We start from the raw sequence: 25,707 nt of genomic DNA on the forward strand, positions 1-25,707 counted from the left end.
AGCCTGGTGGGACAGAAGCTCAGACTCAGAATCGAAGCAGATGCACAGAAAAGCGAAAGGGCTGGTTCTTGAACCTGCGCCGTGGACGGCGGTGCAGACACTTCACCTGCAACACTCCAGAACAGTCCTGCAAGCCACTGCTCAGGGCTCGGGGGCCTCAGGAGCCACTTCCTGTCCTTCTCTCCATCCTCATCCTCCCTGTGCCTACCTCACCTGGGCTCTCACCCTTCCTATGGCGTAAGGGACAAAGACATGCTCCGACGTATCCCGTGAGGCCCGGACGGCTGAAGAGTGGACGGTCAGCCATCGCTTCCTCTGCTTACCCAGGTCTGAATGTCTACTTTCCACCATTGCCGCCTCTTGTTCAGACCTGCCTTGCTTTGTGTCTTAAATCAAAGCCTTCGAGAAAACAAGAGCTGACTCTTTGCGTCTGTAAACACTTCTGGCAAATGATTTTAAATGGGCTGTTCATAAAGTGTGACAGCTCCTAGCAGGGAATCAAATATGCAGTTATCTATGGTCCTTGAGAAAATCCTGATAGAAGCAATTACTTTAACGACAAAAAAAAAAAAAAAAATGAAATAGGCGCCAAATCAATGATGTGAGCCCTCGGATCTGAGTCACAGACAAAAATGGAACAAGTCCCCTGCCCTCTGAATATCTGCAACCTCAATGGAAGAGAACGGGAAAGATGGCAAATTATGAGGTATGATCAAAAAATATGGTGAACATTTAAATTTTTAAAAATGTTTACAGTAAGAGACACACTGCGATGAATCCCCCTCAAAACACTCCCCCTCGCTTAGATCACACTTCTCCCATCGTTCCTGCCACTTTCTGAAGCAGTTCTGGAAGTCCTCTTTCGTGAGTGTCTTTAGTTGCTTTAGTGTCTTTAGTTGACTGTCGTGGCTGCCTCAATGTCCTGAATTATTTCAAAATGTTTAACTTTCATGGTCATTTTGACTTTGGGGAAGAGCCAGAAGTCAGATCTGGTGAATAAGGTGGATAAGGACACACCATCATGTTTTTGTTTGACAGAAATTGCTGTATACCAGAAGCGATGCGTGACACCAAGTGCTGTCATGATGGAGGATGAAGTAAAGACACTCACGAAAGAGGACTTCCAGAACTGCTTCAGAAAGTGGCAGGAACGGTGGGATGAGTGTGTTCGAAGTGAGAGGGGGATGTTTTGAGGGGGATTCATGGCAATGTGTCTTTTGCTGTAATAAGTTTTTTTTTAAACCTTCCCCATATTGTTTGATCACCGCTCATACTGCTATCACAGTTTAGACCATACGGAGTGCTTTCACACGCCTAGATGCAGACGTGTCTCACAATGACCTTGAGGGACATTATTTGTTTTATATATGCAAAAACTGAGGCTCACAGAAGTATACTTTAAAAGATTAGAGAATGCTGCAAAAAAAATTTAAAAAGTAGCCAAGTTCAACACTGGGACTAAGTAGACTGTAGCTTAGTTTTCCCTCTGTCACAGAATCAAATGGCATCATTAAAATCGTCTTACCCTGTTGCCCTGCTGACTTCCCAACCATACCACAGAGATGGGGTGAGGGCACACAAAGAGGGGCGCCACTTCCAGAATCAAACAGGGAGATGGGCACTCACGGAGCATGGCCTACGTGTTTCCGTGCCCGATGTCGCCACAGGCAGTTCACAGCCAACAGCATCGCTCAGTGGTAGCATCACTACTCTCTGCACGAGAAAAGCAAGTGTGAGTGACAATGGTAATAACATCTGCTGTCTCACAATGGAGCAACGCCGTGGAAATGCGATGGACTGAACTGTGAGATGTCACTATCCAGGTACAATGACCAAGGTCCTGTGGTCCTGGCACAATGACAGACAAATCAGTCGTTGGAGACGGAATAAAGAGCCCAGACACAGACCTTCGCTTATGTGACCACTTGATTTTTGGCAAAGGTACCATTATAATTCAGCATGGACAGGATGGTCTTCTCAACAGATGGTGCTGGAAAAACTGGAAAGCCATATCGAAAGCTATGAACCTCAACCCCTACCTGACTCCATACACAAAAAAGAATTCAAGATGAACCCCAGACCTCAATGTAAAAAGCTAAATGATAAAACTTCAAGCAGAAATATAAGAAACTATCTGCAGGGCTTGGGGTGGACAAAGGTTGTTTGAGGACACAGAAAGCAATAACCATAAATGAAACATGGTACGTTAACTTCATAAAAGTTTAAAAAGTCTGCTTATCAAATGTCACATGTACGACTTAATAATATAAAGACAAATGACCAGGGGAATGCAAATTACAACTCTGATGATATCCCACTACACGCCCACTGAAAGTCTTAAAGCATATAAGCTGATGCCACCAAGTGTTGTCGAGGATGTGGAGCAACCGGAACCCTCGCACCTTGTGGGTGGGAGTATAAGATGGTCTGGGGTCTTTTATACACCTGCCTTATAACCTAGGAATTGCATTCCTAGATATTAACCTACAAGGAATGAAAGCATCTGTCCACAAAAAGCCTGGTACAGAAATGTTCACAGCAGCCTAATTTACGAGCGCCCCAAGCTGGGAACAGCCCTGCAGATCAGAGACAAGAAAGCAGCCCAACAACCCCTGGCAGGATGGGGCAGTGGGATGAAATGCCCAGGAGCGAGCCACTGACGGAACAACAGCAGGGAGGGGTCGCAGAAACATTAAGCAGAGGAGAGATGAGTTCCTACTACCCAATTCCTCCTATGACATTCTAGAAAAGGGTGTGAGAGAACTTTCTGGAACTTTCTGGAATGACGTTAATATGTCCCATATCCTGATATGGATGTGTGTTACACAGATGCATGTGCATGTCATGACTCATCTAAAAGTATACTTGAAATTTATGCATTTCATTTTACTTCAAAAAGAAGTTCGGCTGGTTTGCTGAGAGATCTGGACCCCCAGAGGCACTTCTGAAATCCTGTCCCCTCTGCTGGACACCCTCAGTCACACCGGTGTGGAGGGAGGGGGAGCTGGGATAAACCTGTGCAGGATCAGGCCGCAGAAACCTGAAGCAGAACCTTCCAGGGGAACGAATGAGTGATGCCTCCATCTCTGGACAGGTACAACACATCCTCGATACTTTCTCAGAATTGTGGTAGAATACACATAGCATAATGTTCACCATTTGAACCATTTTTAAGTGCACAGTTCAGTGGCATTAGGTGCATTCACGTTGTTGTGCCACCATCACCACCGTCCGTCTCCAGAACTTTCTCAACTTCCCAAAAAGAACTGTGTACCCACTAAAAAACAAATCCCCATTCTCCCCTCCCCCAGCCCCTGGCACCCACCATCCTACTGTTTGTCTCTATGAATTGGACTATTCTAGGGCCCTCGGACGCGTGGGATCAGGGTTTGTCCTTTGTGACCAACTTCCTTCATTCAGCCTGATGTCCTAAGGTTCATCCATGTTGTAATATGTGTCAGAATGCCCTCCTTTTTACGGTTAATACTCCATGTGAGGTACAGACCACATTTTATTTATCCGTTCATCTGTCAATGGACATTTGGGTCACTTCTACCTCTTGGCAATTGGGAATAATTCTGCTATGAATATGGGTGTACTGATATCTGTCAGAATCCCTGCTTTTATTTTCTTTGGGTAGATACCCAGAAGAAGGATTGCTAGAGCATATGGTAATTCTATTTTTAATTTTTTGAGGAACCTCCGTACTGTATTCCACAGTGTCTGCACCATTTTATCTTCCCACCAGCAGTGCACAAGGGTCCCCATTTTTCTACATCCTGGCCAATACTTGTTACTATTTTTTTGATAGTTGCGATCCTGATACATGTGAGGTGACATCCTTAACACTTTTTAAAGAAAGAAGAATTCTCTGCTCCTTTCTCAGAGGAAAAAGAAAGAGGGCTTATTTTCCAGTATGACCTCCTAGCAGAACACTCAATTTCGTAGCTGGTCACTGAGGCAGAGAAGGTCCCGGGGATGAAAACAGGGGCCCTGTCCCCACAAAACGCCTGACTCTGCCGAGCCGCCCGGCACGTCTGCACACGTTTAGCCAACATACATGTGATGCAAGTGTGTGTATAATTCCTAGTTATTAGAATCCAAAGAGATTTCTTTATGTTTAAGTGTTAAAGCTAAGAAACAGAAAATATTTACAAAAGAAGCAATTTCTATTTGAAAATCTTTATTCAGGTTTAACAGCTGCAGAAACATCCCCACAAATTGTAATAGGATTGCAGCAAATTTTTTACTACCTATTATAACATGAAAATTGTAGGAAAATATTCATTCTCAGCACTGAAAGACCAACTCTTAGCAAATATATATGTATGCAAATGAACCAATAAAACTTATTTAAGTCAATATAAAAATGTTGTATTTATAATTTCTTGGGACTTTCAGAACCAGGCCAGATTTAAATATGCTCAAAATTCCAGAGTTACTGGCAGTTGTCAAATTTCTCACCCCTGTGTTTTGAGTGAATAAAATAGCCCATCACAAAGAATATTTTAACCTGTATTTTAAGTGAATTTAGATGGAAATTGTAGAAATCAGAGAATCAATCACAAACTTGGGAATAGTGCGTTCAGTTTTCACGAGGCATAAAGAAAATGACTCCAGAAACTGCCGTTCTGCTTTTGGTGGGGGGTGCTCCCTGACTTGTCCCCAACCAGAACCCCACATTATTTGAGATCTTACAAATGAAACAGGAAGGCCAGAGAAGGCCTCTATTTTAGCTGCTACTAAACTGACTAATTTTTTTTTTATGTGAGCTGATATTAAAGGGTATTTGGTTCTTATATGAGTAATACTCCCGCTTTGTTAATGGCCTCAAGTGCCCTAAAGCCAGCCAACAATACACAAAAGAGCCAGGGGAACGTCCTTCCTTGGGCTGAAACAAATGCTAACACATAGAAGAAGCACACTGTCCATAGAAAAGTGGTTTTGCCAGATGCCTGGAACAGAATGAAAGCAGAAGGGAACAGAACAGTGCTGCTGCAAAGAGGGACACAGGGTGACCACTGAGAGCGTCTCCCGAGCAGACCTCCTCTTGCTGATATCTGAGGCCTCCAGGTGGTGACAGAGAAGTTCTCTTACATCCTCTTTAGGCCATTCATCTAATCCAGGCACCACAGATACCAGAACGAAGCTTACCAGGGGGGAATCATGAAAGTAAAGAACGCAGTAGATAAACTCTGCTTCTACTTATACACCCGAGGAGGAAGTATGTAAAAACTATTATGTGTGTATAGTGCAGGGCACCAAATTTTAGGCAGCATTCTGGAAGGGTAAGACTGCAAATAGGACTGAGGTGCCAGTGTGTGGAAAAGAATCTTTTCGGATAAGCAGATGCTGGCAAGTCGAATGAAGTGAGAACATTCCAAACGGAAAGTGTGTGTGGGCTTTGGTGGCTCAGGGCACAGAATAGGGAGGGGTGTAACCCCTGCCCAGGGCTGGACACCCTGCCACAGGCACCCATCAGAGAAAAACAATTAAATACGACACAAGGTCTGCCACTGTGTTCACCTGCCAGGAGAAGGCAACTGTCTTACACTAACTACAACAGTTGCAACAGAATTTTGACATTCTATGTAATTTCTTTCGCCTTTCCTTTGAATGAAAATGAACAAGGTTCAAAGTAGAGAAAAAATACGGAAAAAAGCTAGGATTGTTAGATAAAATATAGGATGGTTACATTTGAATTTCAGATAAAAAAAACAATGCTTTATATAAGTATGTCCCACACAATATTTGGGACTAACTTATACTAAAACATCACCAGTGATTTATCTAAAATTTAAATTTCACAGGGCATCCTCTATTCCTGTTCACTACATCTGGCGACTGTTAAGGAAATACAAACTTGTTTGACCTTCTTAAAAGCCTCTCTGCTAGCCACCATACAGAATGGTACAGCCACACAAGGCCAACATGTCACTGAGTTTGCACTGCAAATGGTGAGCTGCAGGCAGGCAGGGTTGGCCACTACCAACAAGAAATGCAGTCACTCTGTTTCTGTCATTTAAAAAAAAAAATTCTCCTCTTTGTTCTTCAAACTGCCCTATTTCTTTGGACCTAGATTTAAATATTACACGAGTTTAGGTGGCCAACTAAATATTTAAAGCATTTTCCCTGTGATCACACCACGGTAAAACAAACAAAAAATCATACTACACCTTTTTTTTTCCCTGAAACTCAGCACTGTTTTATAATTTGCCTCTAATCCAAGGCACATATTTCAGGCAAACTCCAAAGGTGATATTTGGCGCTTCTGAAATGCTGAAACGCCCCTCAAATGCAGAATTGTAGTATAGACATAGCCTTTCACCAGTCTTGCTTGGATGGGTCATTTTGGAACCTGGAAGAGGGTACTTGCATAACTGAATCCCTTTTCAGTGTCTTCTAAATGTTTCCTTTTGTACTTTTCATGAACTTATATCATTTTAGATTGAGAACGTCTACACAGAATTTACAGTGCAACAGCTAACTCATGATTCCTTTCCCAGGACGCTAAGAAGAGTATTATTCCAACTCACTTTATGAGGCCAGTCTTACCAGGATACCAAAGCCCGTCAAAGACAGTGCAAGTAAAGTACCAACATCCCTCAAGAACAGAGACACAGCAAACTTCAACAAAATACAAAAAACAGACTCTAGGAATATAGAAAAGGAATCAGACACCGTGATCCACTGGGCCTTATTCAAGCTGAGTTTGACATTCAAAACTCAGACTAAACATAACAGCCACATGATCATATCAATTGCCTCAGAGAAACATCTGTCAAAATCCAACATACATTCGTGCTAAAAACGCTCAGCAAACCAGGAATACAGGGAACTTTCTCAAACTCATTAAGGGTATATCTGAGAAACCTAAAGCTGCTATTATAACTAAAGGCCAAAGACTGAATGCTTTCCCCTAAGATCAGGAACAAGAAAGGATGTCTGCTCTCACCACTGCTATTTAACATAGTATTAGAAGTTCTAGCAAGTGCAATAAGGCACGAAAAGGAAATAAAAGGCAGATAGTTTGGGAAAGAAGACAAAGCTATTTATAGATAATGTAATAGCCAACACAGAAAACCCTAAGAAATCTGTAAGAAATCTCCTAGAACTAAGTGAATTCAGCAAGGTCATAGGAGACAAAATCAACATACAAAAATCAACCCTGTTTCTATATATTAACAATGTACACATGGAATTGAAAATGAAATTAAAACACAATACGACAATCATTCAAAATAAAATAAATGCGTAGGTATAAATTGAACAAAACATTTATGGGAGTTATGCACTGAAAATTATGAAAAGATGATTAAAGAAATTGAAGCTCTAAATAAATGGAGAGATGTACCATTTCCATGGGTCAGAAGAGTAAAAATAGTATAAAGATGTCAATTCTCTCCAAAAATCCTACTGAAATCCCAGCAAGGCATTTTTGTAGATATAGACAAGCTTATTCTAAAACATTTATGGAAAGACAAAGAAACTGCAGAGAGGTAATGGAGCAAGGAAAGGCACGTAGATCAGTGGAACAGGAGTAAGAGAACAGAAATAGACCTTTACAAGAGGGAATATAGCCAATAATATTGTGATAACTATGGATGGTGTCAGGCGGGTACTAGATTTATTGGGGCGGTCACTCTGTGATTAAGTTAATCACCTTCCTGGGAGATACGGTGAAGGGTCAAACCACATATGAATATTAATATCAATACATTATTTTTAATACAAATATAAACTACACATTCAGCAAATTGCTTTATTTACTTAAAAATAAACTTAGGGTTTTTGTTGTTGTTGCTGCTGTTTGGTTTGGTTTTCAGATCTTTAACTTGGTCACACAGGAACTAACAGAGCTGCACCAAAAGTGTCTTCTGATAATAAAAATAAAACATTGTAGCTGGTAATACCTATTAACAGTTTGAAGACACAGGCAGTAGCTTCTGAAATTATTCTACAGGACATCACACAACTGAAGCGCAGAGCTCAGCTGCCAACAACAGCAGAGTGTTTTCTATGAGAAGTAGTAAAAGTGACGTCAGACATCAAGCTTCCTATAACAACAGACATACTGCTAAGTTAACGAGGCTGTTTCTTAGTCTATTTTTTTCCCCTTTAATGGACGTCAGTAGTTTCAGAAAAATATACTTTTAAGGTTAACGCTCCGGTTTCAGAAAATACCACACATGGCTAGGAAACATTAAATCCACACACCTGCCAAAACGTTCTTTTTGAAGGTTTAGATTTCACATCACCTGACTGACTGCATCCCATCATCCAAACTTCCTAACATAACTTTTCTAGAATCCGTACAAACAAGCACATTAAAAGGATGTCCAAGCGACAGGCTCGTGTTGGTCACACTGGCTGGCCCACTGAGGGACAGTCCTGTGCTGCTGTCACACAGCGCCCATGTCATCTGTGCAAGACGGAGGTGGTAAACGCCGAAGGAGCTGGGTGCTGTGGTGAACTTGTTAATAATCACCGCAGAATAAGCCACCACCTTTAATTTACCTGCGTGGTAAACAGAAGACCGGGCTTGGGAGTGGCACAGTATCATGGGGTTTGTGACCAAAAGACACCAGCCAGGCCCCCTTTACTTAGTCACTTAACTTGAACTTAAGCTTCATCAACTGTGACAAGAGGGTAACACTGTCCCTGTTCCCCAACCTCCGAGGGTGTAAGAGGTGATGGAGTCGGAAGCCTGACCTCAGAAATGGGACATGTGAGTGGGGTTTTTCTTAGCATGCTGTTACATACCTTAATGTACAACACAGCCTCTGGAGCACAGGTGACAAGGGACAATGTGGCGATTCCGCTCAGCCTCTGCATGTCTGTGTGACCCGTTCCCTTCCTCCCCACCCGGAGTGGGTTTATCAGGGGCAGCGCATCGTCTGAGCATAGTGAGAAAGAGTTACCTGAGGTGCACAAGCTCACACTGGGGTACAAATTCCTCACTTAAAGGCAGGATTTGCCTCTCTGAGGACCAATGGTCTTCTCCCAGATTTCTAAGAATAATTGCTCACTGAAATGTCTTTGGATGTGTGCTTGACCCAGTCGCCACCCAAAATACACTCCATCGCCATCATAACTTGATTCGCTCTCCCCGAAAACCCTCATTCTGGCTTCGACCTGGAAACGGCGTCTCTGTGGAAAGCTAGCGCATCTCCAAAGCCGAAGGCCTGAATCCCCATGACCAGTAATTCTACTCCCAGGTGTGCACCTGACAGAAGTGCATCCAAGGGATCAGCAATGACATGTTCCAGAAAGGCCGAAGCACAGGGCTCACGGCGCCCCACCCGGAAACCGCCAGCCACAGCACTGAGAATGCGTGACCTACGGCGACACACAAGGACCCGGAAGTGTCCGCACACGACACATCGCCGGGAAGGGCGCAGGTGGGATGCACACACACGGTGTGAACCTGTGGGTCCCAGGCCACCCCAACCTGGGGCTGAGGAGTGACGACAGCGGTCACGCCGGCGGGCTCCCAGGTGCCAGGTGTCTGCTTCGGGCTCGGGCTGTGGATGAGAAGGGTGCGTTCACCGTGACAACATGCATCAAGCCGTGTGCTTCTGCTGTGCCCCTTCCTGCAGGAGGCTGTGCTTCTGCGCAAAGTGTCAGCCAGGTACAGGGGACGGGGCTCTCAGGCCGCCCCCAGGACACAGTGCTTCCCAGCAGCCAAGCAGGCAGGAGGACAGTGGTCCCTCACCAGCACAGAGGGGGAGCCCTCCTGGGCCCCGCAGACGGCCGGCCTTCTGATGGCTGTTTTTGGCCGAGACTGTGCTGTGGGGGGGGGGGCCGGGGGGTGGCGGGGAAGTGGGGGCCAGAGGACGCCCTGCAGGCCAGGAATTAAGGCGTGCTATTGAACTCGATTGCAAACGTGGCTCTCCCAATGTACGGTGACCAACCTATGATCTCGTCAAAACTGTGACAAAATGCTGACCCACTTAGTGCTGGGGAGGGGCCTGCCAGTGACATCGCTGTGTCCCTATTTAAAGCGCGACTCTCATGACTTAAGCAAGAGCAGCACAGAAGAAAATCCCAAGTTTATTGCATTTTAAAAGATGGGTTTCCATTTGCTACTTGACCCTGCAGACCCCAAATGCCAACTAAAGTGTCCTGGGTCACCATCGGGGCCTCGGGTACCCGAGGGCAAGGGCTGACGCGTGACGAGCTGCCCCGCCCGGGTGCCATGCGGCCTCAGTCCCCACCCAGCAGGGACACGGCGCCCACGCCAGCCCCTGAGGCCAGGAGGACAGCGGCCTCCGGAGGCCCCGGATGGAAGCCCACCTCTCACCCATCTCCAGGGGGGTGGCTCTCAGGAGCGTTCGTCTTCCATGTGACAACTATTCTGTAAACATTTTCTCAAAACCAGGAAATACCAACAAGCCTTTATTAATATGATCTCGGTCCTGACAGTGACCTTTCTCCCACCTGTGCTATGTTTCCAGCTCTTCCTTTAAAAATGGATGGCTTTAAAAGGAAAGTCTGTACCATTTCCGCTTAACAGGGTAACGCAGGCGGCAACCACGTTTTCTGCAAACAGCCGTAGGTGGCAGTGTCACAGAGGAGTCCTTGCGGAGCTGGGTGACAAGGCACAAACCCTGATGGTCAGTTACTCTTTTGCGCCTCTTTACTTAGTTTTTCTGTTCTATTCAAGCCGTTTAAGGACTAGCAGAGCAGGTCTGTCACATACAGCACGCAGTCCAGGAACGCACTTCTGCCCTGCGAGGGGCGGCCTCGCGCTCTGCACCGGAGTCACGGTCACTCCCATGCGTGTGGCCTCAGCGAGGACCGCCCAGCCAGGCCGGAAGGGACATGCATAGGATCACAGCTTTCTAATCCTCTCTGTGACGTTCCAAGCATGTTCACTTTGATGGGACGTTGGAGGGGGCCCCGAAAGCGCAAGGATCAGGAATAAAGGGAGAAGCCTGACAACAGCTCTGAGGAACGAGAACCGGTGGGTGGGTCCCTTTCTCCGGGGACCCGCCACACGGCGCTGAGACGACCCCTCCATCCCACCTGGAGCAGGTCCACAGCACGGCCTGGCAACCAGGCCTCAGGGACCCCGCGAGCCATAACCAGGGCACCGTAACCAGGGCAACGCAGTGCCCAGCGGCCACAGAAGGGACTCAGTGATGTGCAAAGGGCAAGAAACAGTGCCAGGTGGGGAGGAAAAGAAAACCAATGGGACATCCTCTGCACCCACGGTTACGTCTTCTCCGATGGGTATTTTTCCAAAGAGCATTTGCTACTTTTAGGAGAAAGGAAATGTTTAGATACAACGTCTGGCAAACGAATGAGACAACACAAAGTCAAGGGCAGCAGAAGTTTGTGAAAGATTAAACGCAGAGCCAACAAATGCCCAGAGTCACCCACCATCATGGGCTGTGAAGGGGACAGTGAAGACCCGCCCTCGCCCACCCCCCAGGCTGTGCCAAGGCAGCAGGACGCCTGCCCAGTGCGCTGCCACCCCGGGCACCCCAGGTGGACGGGACTGAGGCTCAGGGTACGGGAACGACGCGATTGATGGCAAAGTTCAAGATGCAGCAGGTGGACACCTGGGGACCTTTCAGGTAAACACCTGAGTCCTTCAAACCTCGTCCAGGAGGACACACAGGCAGTCGGTGCTGTGTGCTCCCGAGACGATCCCACCCCAGGCCTCACACGCAGAACAGCGCCCAGAGGAGGGGCATGGCACGCGCGTGCCCGATGTCCGGTGTGTGACACACTAACCGTCCAGGAGCAGGACGCGTGCGCTCCTCCTCAGTGCAGCTCAGACGCCCCCACCCTTTCTTCTGGGGGAAGGTGGGGTCACAGCGCTGGGCAGCGCACTTATTGTCTTGTAGCCACAACATGCGCTCCGACTCCCCCCTCTACTGCGTGTGTGCAGGGGGGCGGGGTGATGAGCACGGCTCTTTGGGGGCACTAACTGGGCAAGACACTGCACCCCAAGTTAGTCCCTTCTTTGAGGAATCTGAAGAGTTTTTCCGGTGTCACGACTCTGAAAAGCACCGTCACCACGGGGCAGGCAGCCCATGGGTGAGATTCCTGAAACGGGAAGACTTGCCACCTGCCCTTGGGGACCGAGGCCCCTCACTGCAGAGCCCTGGGGGAATGCACACTTTGGGACGTGAGGGAGGGGCTGGCAGGGAAAGGCTTTCAAGGAGGAACCCAAAAGGCACCATGGCAGCAGCGGGAGTGCGGCTCACAGGGGCGGCTACTGCACCCAGGCCAGGCGGGACAGCCAGCAGCCACACACTGTGGTGTGACCGGGACGAGGTGTGGGCTGGGCCAGGTGTCCTGGAGGCAGTGCCCAGGGGGCAGGAAATACTCTAAAATAGCGGGGTGCTTTTCTTCTCTCTCTTTTTAAAGTTTTAAATCATGGAGACTGCGAAAGATGCCTCAGGTGGATATCATCCATACAACGGGCTCTAGAATATTCCAGCTGTCTGCCAGTGTAGGGGTGCTTTCCTCCCTTCCCTGCAGACCCCACACTCACCCCCTGCGGCGTCTGTGCTCCTCCACACCCAGCGCGGCACTTTTTATCTTAGTGACCAGATGAAAAGCAGCAAACAAGTGCACTTCCAGACAAGACACCCTTCGCTGTGACAGGCCAATCAGTCCTTGGCCTGTGCAGAGCTGACAGCTCCCCATGGGACCAACGCGGCCCCAGCCACGGCGAGTACTCAGCCAGGAAACAGCTCCCTGGCTACCCCGAGGCCTCGGCATACAAATGCACCGGTCATTGTCCTGCCCTGCCCTGTGGTGGCTCCATTTTCCAAGCTCTTCCCATGAGGTGGACAGCCAGCCATCGATCCAACAGGTCCCCGCCTCTGTGGCCCGGGGCCAGTCTTGTCCTGACCCCACACCGGCCACGTCTCTGTCACAGGCAAGGCACTCCCACAGCCCTCGCTATAGCTGCACGACGACACCAGGTAAAGGGCACGGGCTCACATAGCCACCTAGAGTCGCCAGAACCACCCAGGACTTCACATGTGCAGTGGCTCTGGGCTCCCAGAACCCCAGGGACCCCACAGAAGCAAATACAACCTCACTGGCCAAAGGCACCTGCCCTGAAGTCAAGCCAACAAAGAGGGGGCAGTCAAGTGAGAACATGCAAGAAGCAGCGACTCCCCACGGATGGGGCGGCAGCCGCAGGATGGACAGTGACCCTCCCCCAGCCCACCACCCCAAGAAGTTCAGGTCACAAATGATTTGGCACTGTTTTAGGTGATAAATTCAAGCATTTTTAAAAGTGATCAAAACCCTAAGGAAACAGTATGACAGTTTTACAAAGACCGAGGACATGGGAAATGAAGAGAACTTACGGAAATGAACGACAGAATCACAGAAATCACAACCCAAGTGGCTGGGTTTTATCATGGGTGTGACGTGGACCCGGAAAAGGGCAGATTAGCGAAGGCGAAGGGAGCACAGAGAGAACTATCCAGAACGCGGTGCAAGGAGCTGAAAGGAAAAAATGTGAGAGTGGCTGTAAAAACAGGCATAGAACAGAAAGGGCTGATAGATGACCAACTGGAAAAGAAAAAGAGGCAAGTAGCAACAGATATCTGGTAACAGTGATGGCTAATGAATTAATGACATCCCTGCACGGATGCCAGACCCGCATCACGCCCTGGGCAGGGAGGCCCCGGGAGCTGGCGGACGGTGGCTCGTGTTCTTGTGCTCCCAGGTATCCAAAGGAGCTACCGTACCCAGGGGCTCCAGTCTCCAGGCCGTCACACATCTGGGCTGTATGCGTGACCCCCGGGAGCAGTCCTTCCCAGACACCTTCCGTCCACATCTGCAACAGCACAGTGTTGGCCATTGTTTGAACTGACTGCCAGGGGGCTGCTGACCTCCGGTCTGCAGCGATGTGGGGGTCAGCCCAGCGGGCGTCCATGAGGCTGTAGTCCACTGACACGCCCTATGTAGGCAGGCAAAGAAGAAAACCATGTGGAGACTTCTGCTTACTGTCTCTGCATGCCTGGTGGATTTCCCCACTAAGCGACTAAAGACGGGGAGTGTGGGTGTCCCCCCACTTGTGTGCCACGTGGCTGCAGGGACCCCAGGCCCAGCAGGCTGAAGGTGCTGCACCCAGGACATCCGGCAGGGCACCTGACCAGGGCACACCCCTTGCCAACACTCATTTGTCAGGATTTAGGATTTCCTACTCTTACGTTGCCCTGGCCTCTGAAAGATGGACGAACTCTGCAGAACTGAACATTGTAAACATGTAACTCTTTAAAACCGAATGCTTAAAACAAACATACTTAGATTGCAGCAAGGAAGCCAGTTCCAAAATATAGTTTGGGCCCACGGATGTGCACACGCAAAGAAGTCTTGAAAAAATGCAAAATGTTTATAAGCTTCAACTCAACAAAGCAAGTGCACAGCTCCTGGGTGTAAAGGGCTCAGTCGGGTGTTTGTGAAAACAGCTTGTGCTTCACGAGGTGGAGAGCTGGGAGCCCTCTGCTTGCGTCACCTGAACAGTGTCACCTGCCTGACAGGGTAGCTATGAAATTTAAACTAGATAATGTTGATAAAGCATGTGGCAATCCGTGATGGCTACTCTTTCTGAGTAGGGATTATGGCCTTTATTTAACATTCATCAGTGATTAAAGCAGGAAGTGGTGACTCCAGGCTTTATTGATTCATGTCCAGCGGCCACAGAAACTTCCGAGACACAGGCGGTTGGTCTGTCCCAGGCCGCCAGGCCCCAGCAGGTGCGGGATCAGCCTCAGAGACAGACACAGCCTGGGCCAGACGCGCAGTGAGTGCGGTACCTGCCTGCCTCCTGCCCTCCGTGTAGGGGGGCCTGAGCCGTGGGATGTCAGATCTCCAACACAATAGTTGTTCTCATAGAACAGAAGGGCCTTTGTGAAAAACGGTTCTGCAGTAAAACAACAAGTCTTCTTGGAAAAGGAACCCCAAAGTTACAAATACCACACAATGCCCAGCCCAGATGGAGAACGGTGACCCGTTTCTCTTCTCAAAGCACAAGGAGTGCCCAGAGGTTGTCAGCAAAGACCCCCAGACAGCCGCTTCTAATGAATGGCTTACTCCTGCACACTTTGGAAGCCCCAAAGAACAACGAAAAGGGGGCAAAAGAATGAGAAAGATAACATAGTCCACCTTGAACGCACTGAGGTGACTCACAAGCAGAAGGAACAAATCACCGTGTGAGCCAGGACCAAGGTCGTCAGGAATGGACACAGCGAGCCGTGCCCGCCTGACCCCTGGGGGAGACAGACCCCTCTGGGAGAAGGGACAGTGGTGCCGGATCCCGGGGACGAGGGGCATGGCCTTGTCCAGAGAGAAGGCAGGCAGCCAACCTGAGACAGAAACACAAAGCACCCGCTCCCGGCCACACCCACGTCACACAGGAACCTCTGGGGACGCAGCCCCACCCACCGAGCAGTGTGTTCCAGACCCAGGCTCCTCCCCGAACCCCGTGTTCAGCAGAGCACTGAGTGTCAAACAGGACAGAGTCACAAAGGAACCAGCATGGGGACGGGGCACGGACACGGGGGTGAAGCAGGCGGGGGCAGAGAGTGAACGCAGCTGCGTGGCGACAAAGCAGGCAGGTGAGGAGACTTCCAGTAAAACGTTCCCCACAGTCCGTGAGTTTCCCACTCGTGCCGTAACAACGCACCACAAACGTGGGGCTTTAAACACCAGTGACGTGTCATCTCATCCTTCTGGGGGTCAGGAGGCCCCCGGGTCTCAGTGGGCCACAGGGAGGGAAGGCACTGCAGGGCTGCGTGCCCCAGGGGGTGCACGGACAATGTGCTCCCCGTTTTTTACGGTGTCCAGAGGCCACCCTGCTCCTCGGCCCGTGGACCCTTCCAGGAACCGCATCACTGACCTCTTTCCAGGGTCACGTCTCGCACTCTGCCGCTCCTGCCTCCCGCGATCCTAGCTGCCCACCTGGCAGCGCAGGCTCACACCCCCACCTCCAGATGCCTAACTTACAGCTCTGAGTGCCTGCGGCCTTGGAAAGTACCAGGGTCACAGGGTCCAGGGGTGAGGAGCCGAGCAGCTTTGGGGGTCAGCACGCTGCCTATCTCAGGAAGAAGCTTCTTTTGCAGCCTGTAAAGGGCTTGGTCTTCCCCCAAGGAAGTGCCTGGCCTGTGGAGCCCCCGGCCCCCACCTGGCCCCCTCAGAGGCAGCGCTGGCTCCCCCGTCTGTGCTCCGCTGACATGGTGCCCTCCTGTGTGCTCCCCCCACCCTGGTGACTGCCCAAAGAGCGTGCAGTGCCCAGGGGTCCCATGTCACCTTTCGTGTGCAGCCCAGCCGGCACCCGAGGCCCTTGGCAGGGGTCTGTGGCTGGGGCAGCCAGATGTCCATTTCTAGGGGGCTTTGTCATGTCTTCCTCTGCTCTCCTGTGAAATGCCACCAGGAATCTGGGGCAAAAGACCGCCACCTGCCTCGCGGGCAACACGAGGAGCCAGCAGGGAGGGGTGTCAGGGACCTCTGTGAACTCAGACGGGTCGTCCCATCGCGCTGCACAGCTGCTCAGAAAGCAGGCGCTTCATCCCCGCCCTGTCAGGAAGAATGGGACGTGAGGAGCGCGGGTTTTGGAACGGGGGCTCTGGGTTTCATTCCAGAACGCTCCCCCTGCCCTTAAACACTCGGCCCCCTCTCTCTGGTGCCCTGGGCATTCCTGCACCACGGAGGGGTAGTTTTCTTAGTGGTGCCCACTGTTGTCTCCCTCCAGAGCGTACCCAGGTGTGCGCAGAGTACAGGGCGTGGGGGGTGGGGCGGGGGCCACCACAGACTCTCCATTCTCATAAAGGGCTTTGTGTGGAGACCCTGCTGTTTAACTGAAGCCCTCACTTTGTCACCATGGAGACAGCGGTTCCCTTCCTCCTTGGGCAACTTTCACAAAAGAGACAACACTGATAGACAGACAAGCCTAATTACTTACAAAAAAACTTTCCTAGCAGGACTTTGTCCAGAAAGCATCGTTCCCCACGCAGCTCCACGGGGCAGACCTGTATGTCACGGTGCCGTGGGTCTGTCACGGGAACTTCAGTGGGTCTCACTCTCCTTCCAAACTGAAATAACCTGATGGCCGGTGAGAAGGAATTTTGCTCAGTGGCAGTGAGGGGAGGTCCCAGGGCCCCGGCCGCCCCCTGGGACCCTTTAGAGCACACAGGTGAGCCCATGCGAGAGGCCTGGCAGGTAGAACGAGGGCAGGGGACCCGCGTGCCCAGCACGGTCCTGGTCAGGATGTGAACAGAGGCCCAAAGCGGGCGTTCGCAGTGCAGCGTGGATGGTGTAAAAACGCTTCCTTCTTCGAGGCCCCTCTGCAAACCCGGGAACCGCGAGGCAGGGAGGAGAGCGCTTCAATACTTCGTCCTGTCAAACGGATGCCGCTAATATCCGCTAAGGCAGCACACAGTGGTTGTATATACATGACGTAAAGTGGAAAGTACGAAGCCGGAACTGCTCCTAGAACACACCCCGAGCTGCGGGACAAGCGCGGCTCATTCCGCCCATCCCGGGATCACCCCGGTTTGCTTTGTTCCGCGCGCTACCGAACTGGGGGCTCAAGATGGAAAACGGTCCAAGTTTCACATCAACCACCTCCTGAACCACACCACTGGTGAACGCACGGGAGCTAAGCAATTCTAGGAAGAAGAATTAAATTTCTCGTTTTAATTCCTGCAGGACGACTGAACGCAGTTGACAAACACAAACTGCGAGTGTGTTCTGAATAAGCGGCCCCGAGACGTCACAGGACGCCCCTCGAGGGGCTTAGTGCTGGGGGGGTGCTGTCCGCACAACTCATTTCTAATTGGAAATCCTGATAAAATGCTCGGTAGGCACCCCAATCAGAGAAAAGGATACAAATGTTTTTAGGGGACACCGAATTGCTCCTCCCTGTTCTCTCTCAGCACCTGGGGAGAATTGGGGTCACTGGGCACAGAACCACGGGGTGAAGTGCAACGAGAGAGGTCAGGCAGCCCCGTCTCCCTTTTTCATGTGCAACCAAGGCCTAGAGAATGTGCCCCAGATGAGGGCTGCGAGCTCTCTCTCTGCCAGGCCATCCCCCTGGGGACAGGGGGACAGCAGGGCCACATGCAGATGCTCATCCATGGCTGTGTTTCTGGCCTGGGCCTCCAGTCACTCGGTGGGCACAGAGGAGTTTAACTGACATGCAACAACACACTGATCTTATAATAATAACCCCAAATACTAAGCAGTGGCCTCTCGCCCGCACAGACCCTGCTCCGAGGCCCCTGAAGCCTCCAGCACCGGTCATGATAATAATGCATTTCTGAATGCACCGCCTGCCAGACTGTTCACAGGACAAGCCAGCAGTGGCAGAAGACACCTATGGACACCCTGTCAGCCTCGCCCAGGGCAGGCAGATGACCCTGGGGAGGCAGCTGGGCTGACAGCACATGCAGCGCCTGATAACCCAGAGTCAACTGGCACTTCCAGCCAAGTGGACCCGAGGGCTCAGTTCAGTCAGCACTTCAGAGACAGACTTTACAAGCGACTAACCAGAAACGTGCACCCGGACGACACCCATCCTTGCACTTCCAGGCCTCATGTTCCCAAGAGATCCAGCCGGCCTTCCAATAACTGCGCACCCATGGTGCCAAGGGAAACAGAGAGCCACCGAGCTTTTTCTCAACCTAATAGGTGATGGGGCCACTTACCTCCACGTGGGCCGGCATCATCCCTGAGCTGGCCTTCAACACAGGCAATGCTAATGACAGGGGTGCCCAGGGGGGCTCAAAGCCCAGACTCATTCTGGGAACGCTGGGAGTGTGCTGAGGGTGGGGCTGGCAGTGGCCTGGCACACACCTCCCCCAGCGGTCCATGCTGAGACCACCATCTCGGGCAGGACCTCAGGTCACAGCCGCTGCCCCAGCCTGCAGGACTCCACCTTTGGAAAGCTGTTCTCTCTCCTCGCTCCCACCCCAAGTTGTCCGTGTCAACGACTGAGCTTACATCAGCTTACAAGAGGAAGCAACAGTATGCTGTAACCACCCCACCTGACGAGCCTGGACCCCACCTGACGAGCCTGGGGGGTTGCTCTTCGTGTGGCCAGCAGGGGACACCTCCCGGTTCTCAGGGAGTCTGCAGTCCTCTGAGGTAGAGACGCATCCTTCGTCATTTTTCAACAGAGCAGGCTAACGATTCTAGATACAGTACAAGAACCACGACGTCCTCGAAGGTCATCCATCCCTCTTACCCAGGCCTCCTTCTTCCTCTACAAACATCAAGGACAAAGTAGTTCATCCAAGCAATGCCCTGGGTGACAAGTGCAGACTGTCAAATCCATCAAGTGACGAAGGACAGAAACTGGGCTCGCGGTGACAGACACACCTTGTCTCCAATTCCTCTTACTGCATGTCTGATCGCTTAGAGTTTAAGAACTCAGTGCATACACTCCATCTGCTCCTCCCTGACGCCTGTGGGAGGGCCAGAGCCACCAGTCTCCCCTCAGGGGACTCGGGGACTGCCCAAGGGCACACAGCTGCTCACCCATCCAAGTCGGCTGGCGACTCGTCCTATTTATTTTTACTGTTAAGTGGTGATTCCTTTAAGAGATGGCACAACAGTATCTTAAGGCTGGAAAAACAAATATTCTAATTCATACATGGTTTAAAAAGTTAACTGTAAAAAAAAAAGTTAACTGTATATCGTGTGTCAAATAACCCTTTTTAAAGGCAGGAAGAATGACACGTGCAAGTGTGTTGCCTATACTTCAGTAATACATGTTTTTTTGCAGCTTAAAATCATCATTAGATGAACTATGGGGAAGTGGATTGTAACCCTGGTCTCTGAACCTCCCAGAGGAAAGGGTACTGATTGAGCTTTCAGGAGGGAGAGGGCTGCGGAAGGAGCAGCAGGCCACGTCCCAGGACACACCCAGTACAGGGCAGGCTGAGCTTCACTGAAGAAGCGGGAGAGCCCCACATCACAGCCACTCCTGACATGGGAGCAGAGTTGGGGTGAGGTGGGTCTGTGTCGGCACAGCCGGGTCTTCTCAGAGGTGTCAAGGCTCAAGCTGGCAGGCGGCACCTGGGACATCTGCCAGCTCCACACAGCCGCCGTCTCTGGGGTGAGCTCCCAAACTCATCCCAGTAACCGAGCCACGCCCACCTCTCCCAGGGTGGGTGGCTTGTCTGCTCACACCAATCCTCAGCACCACATGAAACGGCCGTAATCTAACAAAACAATTGCATGAAACGCCGAGCAGAAAAGGAAATGAATTTCAGAGGTCTCATTTTATATTTCATAAAAGTCAATAGCATCTTACTCATGTATATTCATTCAGACATCAAATCCCCATTATGTTTATAAGGAAAGCTACGTGAGAGTAAACTCAGGTCCAAACAGGAAACATATCATGGGAAGGACAAACTGAAAATCCTTCCAATTCAGAAAATGAGTGTCCTTATGACCCGCCTGCTTGCACCAGAGCCATGTGTCTAGAACGTGGCTGAGCATTAACGGACAGGGGACTTCTCAGAAGGTGACAAGGGGGACGGCATGACTCTGGGACAGCAAGGGCTGGGGATTCGTGGAATCACGTGAGATCGGGCCTGGGTGACACGGAGGCTGGCTGGCGCTCTCCTGCTCCACGAGGAGCCTAAAGCATGAGTGGACCACGTCTTGTCACCGTGGCCGGCTGTGGCTGAAGCAGGAGGAAATGCAGGGTCTACTGCCGCCTCACCCCACACTTCCCGCGCCCCACCTCTTGGTCAAGAGATGCCACGTGCAAACCAGCCAGCTAAATGCGCCTCCACAAAGCGGGCAGGTAACCAGGCAGCATCCAGCCCATGTCTCAATTTCAGAATTTAAAGACTTATTTTCAACCCTCTTCTGCAGTCCATCACTGTGAATGCTTGTCCCCAAATTGTGGCAACGGCGGTACCTCCCTTGCCTGCTCCGTCTCATCTGTGTTGGGGACATCTTATTCTTGGTCTGACACACACTTTGCTTGGGGTTGCCGCAGTCACCAAGGACAAAGAAAACTCCACTTCCAAGTTTCAAGGGTGAAATATTTTAAGTTAGATTACAAAAAGGAGCCAAAATGCTTTGTTTCCATTCCCATGGCTGTGGATCTCAGGGCTCCCTGGGAGTCGGAAGTGCCGGGTCGTCCTCAGGATGGACATCTGAAAGGATCAGGTGCCACCTGCCTTGTTTTTTTAATCTAGTGGCACTTCCCCCTGCCGCCATTGCCTGGCTCAGCATGAAGCTGAAAAACACACTCTCCCTATTTGTCCCTTTGGCATCAATAATTGGATTTTTGCACGCATTTCCGATGGAATAAGAAGTAAAAAGAGAGATCCAGTCGTAGCATTCAGATACTTCTCTAGTAGAAGAGAACTGTTCCTTCAAGGTGTCATGGCTCCCTTTTGCAGGGGTTCTCCACGGGGAAGCGGGGAGTCTGCTGCTCGGTGCCATATTTAGACGCCGCGGTGAGCACCCACGCCTGGGAAACACTGATCCCCACTCCCAAGAGGACCCTCCACGCAGGACCTCCCGGCTCCAGGTTCAGTGTCTGCCAGGGGCAGCCTCCAGGGCACTTGCTGGTGAGTAACCTGCCACGCACTGACGTCAGGTTAAGCACGTTTAAGTGAAAAGCACAGTTGCCTCTTGGCGCCTGTTTGTATTTTCTATGGATAAAGAAACGTACAGTGATAAAACATTTGCTTTTCTCCATCACAGAAATCCTGAGGCCAATAATCGGGCAAGGCAGGCACATCAACCCCGGGGAGGTTCCACTGACACAGTCCCAGGGTTCAGTCGGTAGGAGTCAAACCCAAGATAAAACGGTACCGGGACTTGGGCGACTCTCCACGGGCTGTCCTGGCTGTCATGCCCTCAGCAGGACCAGGATGCGGGTCTACCAGCCAACTCACGCCTCCCCAAGCCAACACTCCCCTTCCGCAGTCTGGGAAAGCACTGAATCGTCAGACTGGAACCAACCGCCACTCTCCCAAGACACGGAGCCATTAGAGCAACGTGCCTGCCTCTTCCAGGGAGGCCCACGTTCTGGAAGCCACAACCTCTTGCTATTCAAGTCTGTGCCCGCCCTTCCTTCAGTTTCCATCCCTTGAGCGACAGGCACAGGAGGCGCGGCGCGCACATACACTCCCCACAGCGTGGAGATCCTCTCGCAAGGTGGCTCAGGTGGAGGCTCGCCAGCCGCGTTCAGCACGCCCCCTGCTGGCCCCGCGGGAGCTGACTCAGCCTTTCTTCTCCCGGCCCAAGCCAGGAATACATGACCTTAAGATCCAAAGGGAACAAAAGGGAAAGCCAAAGCGATTTTGGCTTCTTAGAAACGCAAGATACGACCCTCTAAGCATAAAAAGGGGATGAAAAAGCTTTAAAGAGATTGCTTTTGAAATGTTTTACGAAATAAACGCAGGACATCTAAAGATGTAGTGGAAACACTTGCATTTGAATTTTCACAAGGACTAACCGCGAGTTAAGTAAAAAACATCATGATAAATATTTTCAGAGGGCTACAGGTAAAAAAAAAAAATGGATATGTGGCAAGAGTGGTTTCACAGCCCTGACGTAGGCGCTCAAGTTCTAAAGCCACTGTACACAGTGGGGCAAAGTCACCAAAAGATGCGTATTGTGGACAGTTCTGGTACAAGCCTCCCTGTCTCATCCAGACCTGCCATTATGAGTAAATTTGGCACTTTCAAGAGTGAGGAGCCATGTACACTCTGCTTGCTCAGAAGGGAGGTGCCCCTCCCCTTCTGCACAAGGTGAGAACAGATGGTTCAGAATCTCCACAACTCCAGTGCTGGCCTCCACCAGGGCCTCAGGCCTCCGCGGTTACTTCCTCCCGGGACACCTGCCACACAGGATCCAGGCTGAGACCCACACCTGGCAAGACTTGATACAGCAATGGCTTCTACAGCCACCCCCAACGTCAAGTGCGGAAAGGAAACCCCTGCTTCCCCATTTGTTTCATACCCATCCAGGGTTCGGAAGCTTCATGTTCCTGACTAGCCTCAACTTTTGTGTAGCATGTGGTATTCAATTCCTTACAGACCCAATAGCACCACACTAATGGTTTAATCCATGCTTATTTTAACCAATTAGGAGTGGTCATTAATTATTAAATACAAAAATGTCAATAGTTTTGTCCCTTGCTGAATATCCTTTTGATATGAGAGGCTTAAGTAGACATTCAGACTGTCTTGGGAACTTGCTACTTTTGTTCCCATAATAGTCGGGACTAATGGAACACTCACAAACTCTAATGATGGCATGCTGCTCGCTTTTAGGGGGAAAATTCCTCCAGAACGTGGGGTGCTACAGGTAGATTTCCAGCCTTTGCACCCTCTCCGCCCTCTATGGGTGTTGAATTGGCCTTGAATGCTGGTGGGACACACAGCAGCTGTGGTAAGGAGAGGAAAAGCAAGGAGCACCGGAAGAGCTACCAACGCTCCCCAGGCAGGCTGCTCCCAGACACCTCCTGGGTGGGGGAGGTTCATGGAGAAGGAAAGAGACCTGCAGATTTTCCTGAAGCTGTCAAGGCCTGTGAAGATTTAGCTTATACTGTCCACCTTTTCCTGGACACATCACCTGCCACATTAAATATAACACCTTTAAAAAATTATAGGCTCATGGCTCACTTTCATTTGGAAACATAAGGCAAGGCAATAGCATGTGTCATGCGTGACTTTCCCCTGGATCCTTGCGCTGTGGACAGGTAGCGATTCCCAGATCCACGGGATCTAACAAGTTCCCTTCGGCCACTCTCAAGTCTATTAATTCTCAAGCCAGTAAATAAAAATAAAAACTGTTTTCACTTGTGTAAGGTGGTTGAGTTTAGAGAGCAAAGGCAAATCCATTTTATTGCAAAGCTTTTCAAAGCGCTGCAAGAGCTGCCCGGGGAGGAGGGTACACTCCAGCGGTTGTGTCCAATGAAGGAAAGTTTTTGTTAATGATGACATCACTGACATTTCCCAAATTTAAAGGAGCACGGAAAGCACAGCATTTGCAATTTTTTTCCCCTCCAGTTAGAGGACACTAAGGAAGGCCTCTCCGGGTTCACAGCCAAATTGCATTATCGGTTCGCCTGCTGCCCAGCCAGACCCAGCGGAGCTATGGAGCGGAGCGCCGGGCCGCGGTGGCCCACCCAGCCACAGCCCGGGCGCCCCGCTAGCGGCCTCACGCGCTGGTCCCGGGCCGGGCCGTGCCTGGGAATCAGCCGGCGCCGCGGGACCCCCGACGCGTTCCCACGGACCGAGGGACCGGTCCCCCCACGCCTGTCATCACGTTCTAGTGCGGACAGCTGAGCGGCCCAGAGGAGACGCCGGCCCCGACCCAGCAGGAGCGCCGCGCCCTGCCTGGGAGACGCGCGCCTCGCCGGGCCGGAACCGGTGGCCACGGCGCCCGCGGGGTCCAGAGCGGAGCCCGCAATGCAGACGCGCCCGCCGGCCACGCGCGGGGGCCGCGACCCCCGCGCCCCCGCGCCCCGGCCCCAGGGCGACCGGCCTTGCGCCCCCTCGCCTCGCCGCGGAGGGACGCCGCGCCCGCGCTCGGACCGCGCACCTGCCTGGTCCACGGCCCCGACCCGCCGCCGCCGGCAGCACCGCGGCCAGCGCCGTCTCACCTGCCGCGCCGCTCCGCTCCGCTCGGCTCCGCCAGCCCGCAGCGCCGCAGTCGCCGCTACCCGACTTCCATTTTCTTTCGCTTTAAAGGAAAATCAGATCAGCTGTTTTGCTCGCGCTCCGGCTCCGCGGCCCCCTCCCCAGCTGCTGCTCGCGGTCCCGGGGGCCTCTCCTCCCCCGCCTCCTCCCGCGCGCTGCTCCGCCCCTCGCGCCCCGCCGCTCCGCCCGCGGCCGCGCGCAGCGCCCGCCCCCCGGCTCCGCCCGCAGCCGCCCGGCGCGCGCCCTGCCCTGACGTCACCGGCCGCAGCCGCGCCCCCGCCGCTCGAGGACGTGCGCGCGCCGCCTCGCCCCCGCCCCACCGGGCAGACCTAGGAGCGCGCGTGCTCGCGGCCGCGACCTGCGCCGCAGACCCGAGCTCCGGGGAGAGCGCACGGCGCCCCCACGCCCGCGTTCCCGTGCTCGCCCTTCGCAGTGCCCCTGGGCACCTGCCTGCTGGGCAGCAGGCAGCGCGGCGTGCATCGCCCGCCTCTGCCCTCTGCCTGCCTCGCACAGCCTGGTCCCCCTTTCTCATTTCTCCCCTCCCTCCCCCGCCTCGCGCTTCCGACCTCAGCATCCCAAACTTTCTCCCACCCATCCTGTCTCGGCTCCATTTCCAAGCCCTGCTCCGTGGCCAACGCGTCCTATCTAATCCAGAGTTGGGTCTTTTGCCTCCCAAACCTGTTCTCCGGCCGTTGCTCATCTTGCTTCCTCTTAATACTTTTTCACGCCGCCACTTTGGGTGATTCCCCTCGCTGATGTCGAGCAAGGACTGCCCGCGGCTCTCTGCCCACTCTCACATCTGCCTCTTGGTGGAACCTCGCCCTCTATTCCAAATAACATGTTGTATTACAGACAGCTGATACCATCCTGTATTTCTTGTATAGCTTCGGACGTTTGCGTGGTTTCAGACATATATATTTAATAAAATTTGTAATTTATTTGACGTCTTAAATTAATACACAGTAAAGACTTTTAAAATGTACAGTCCTGTGATTTTTAAACATTTGCTTAGATTCGTGTAAGCACCAGCGCAGTCAGGATACATCATTCA

At 51.5% G+C, this 25,707-nt stretch overlaps 1 protein-coding gene across 2 annotated transcripts in view; it reads right to left on the reverse strand.

Annotated features, from left to right (window-relative positions):
- OTUD7A (OTU deubiquitinase 7A) overlaps positions 1-24,789 on the reverse strand; it is a 205,797-nt gene extending 181,008 nt beyond the window's left edge. For both annotated transcript variants that reach the window (XM_033100272.1, XM_033100273.1), the window contains exon 1: positions 24,620-24,789. The gene's annotated coding sequence lies outside the window, so the exon portion shown is untranslated. The remainder of the gene's footprint in view (positions 1-24,619) is intronic.
- Positions 24,790-25,707: the final 918 nt, after the last annotated feature.

The sequence above is a fragment of the Rhinolophus ferrumequinum genome, chromosome 28 (genome assembly GCF_004115265.2).
Source record: "Rhinolophus ferrumequinum isolate MPI-CBG mRhiFer1 chromosome 28, mRhiFer1_v1.p, whole genome shotgun sequence".
Taxonomy (NCBI): domain Eukaryota; kingdom Metazoa; phylum Chordata; class Mammalia; order Chiroptera; family Rhinolophidae; genus Rhinolophus; species Rhinolophus ferrumequinum.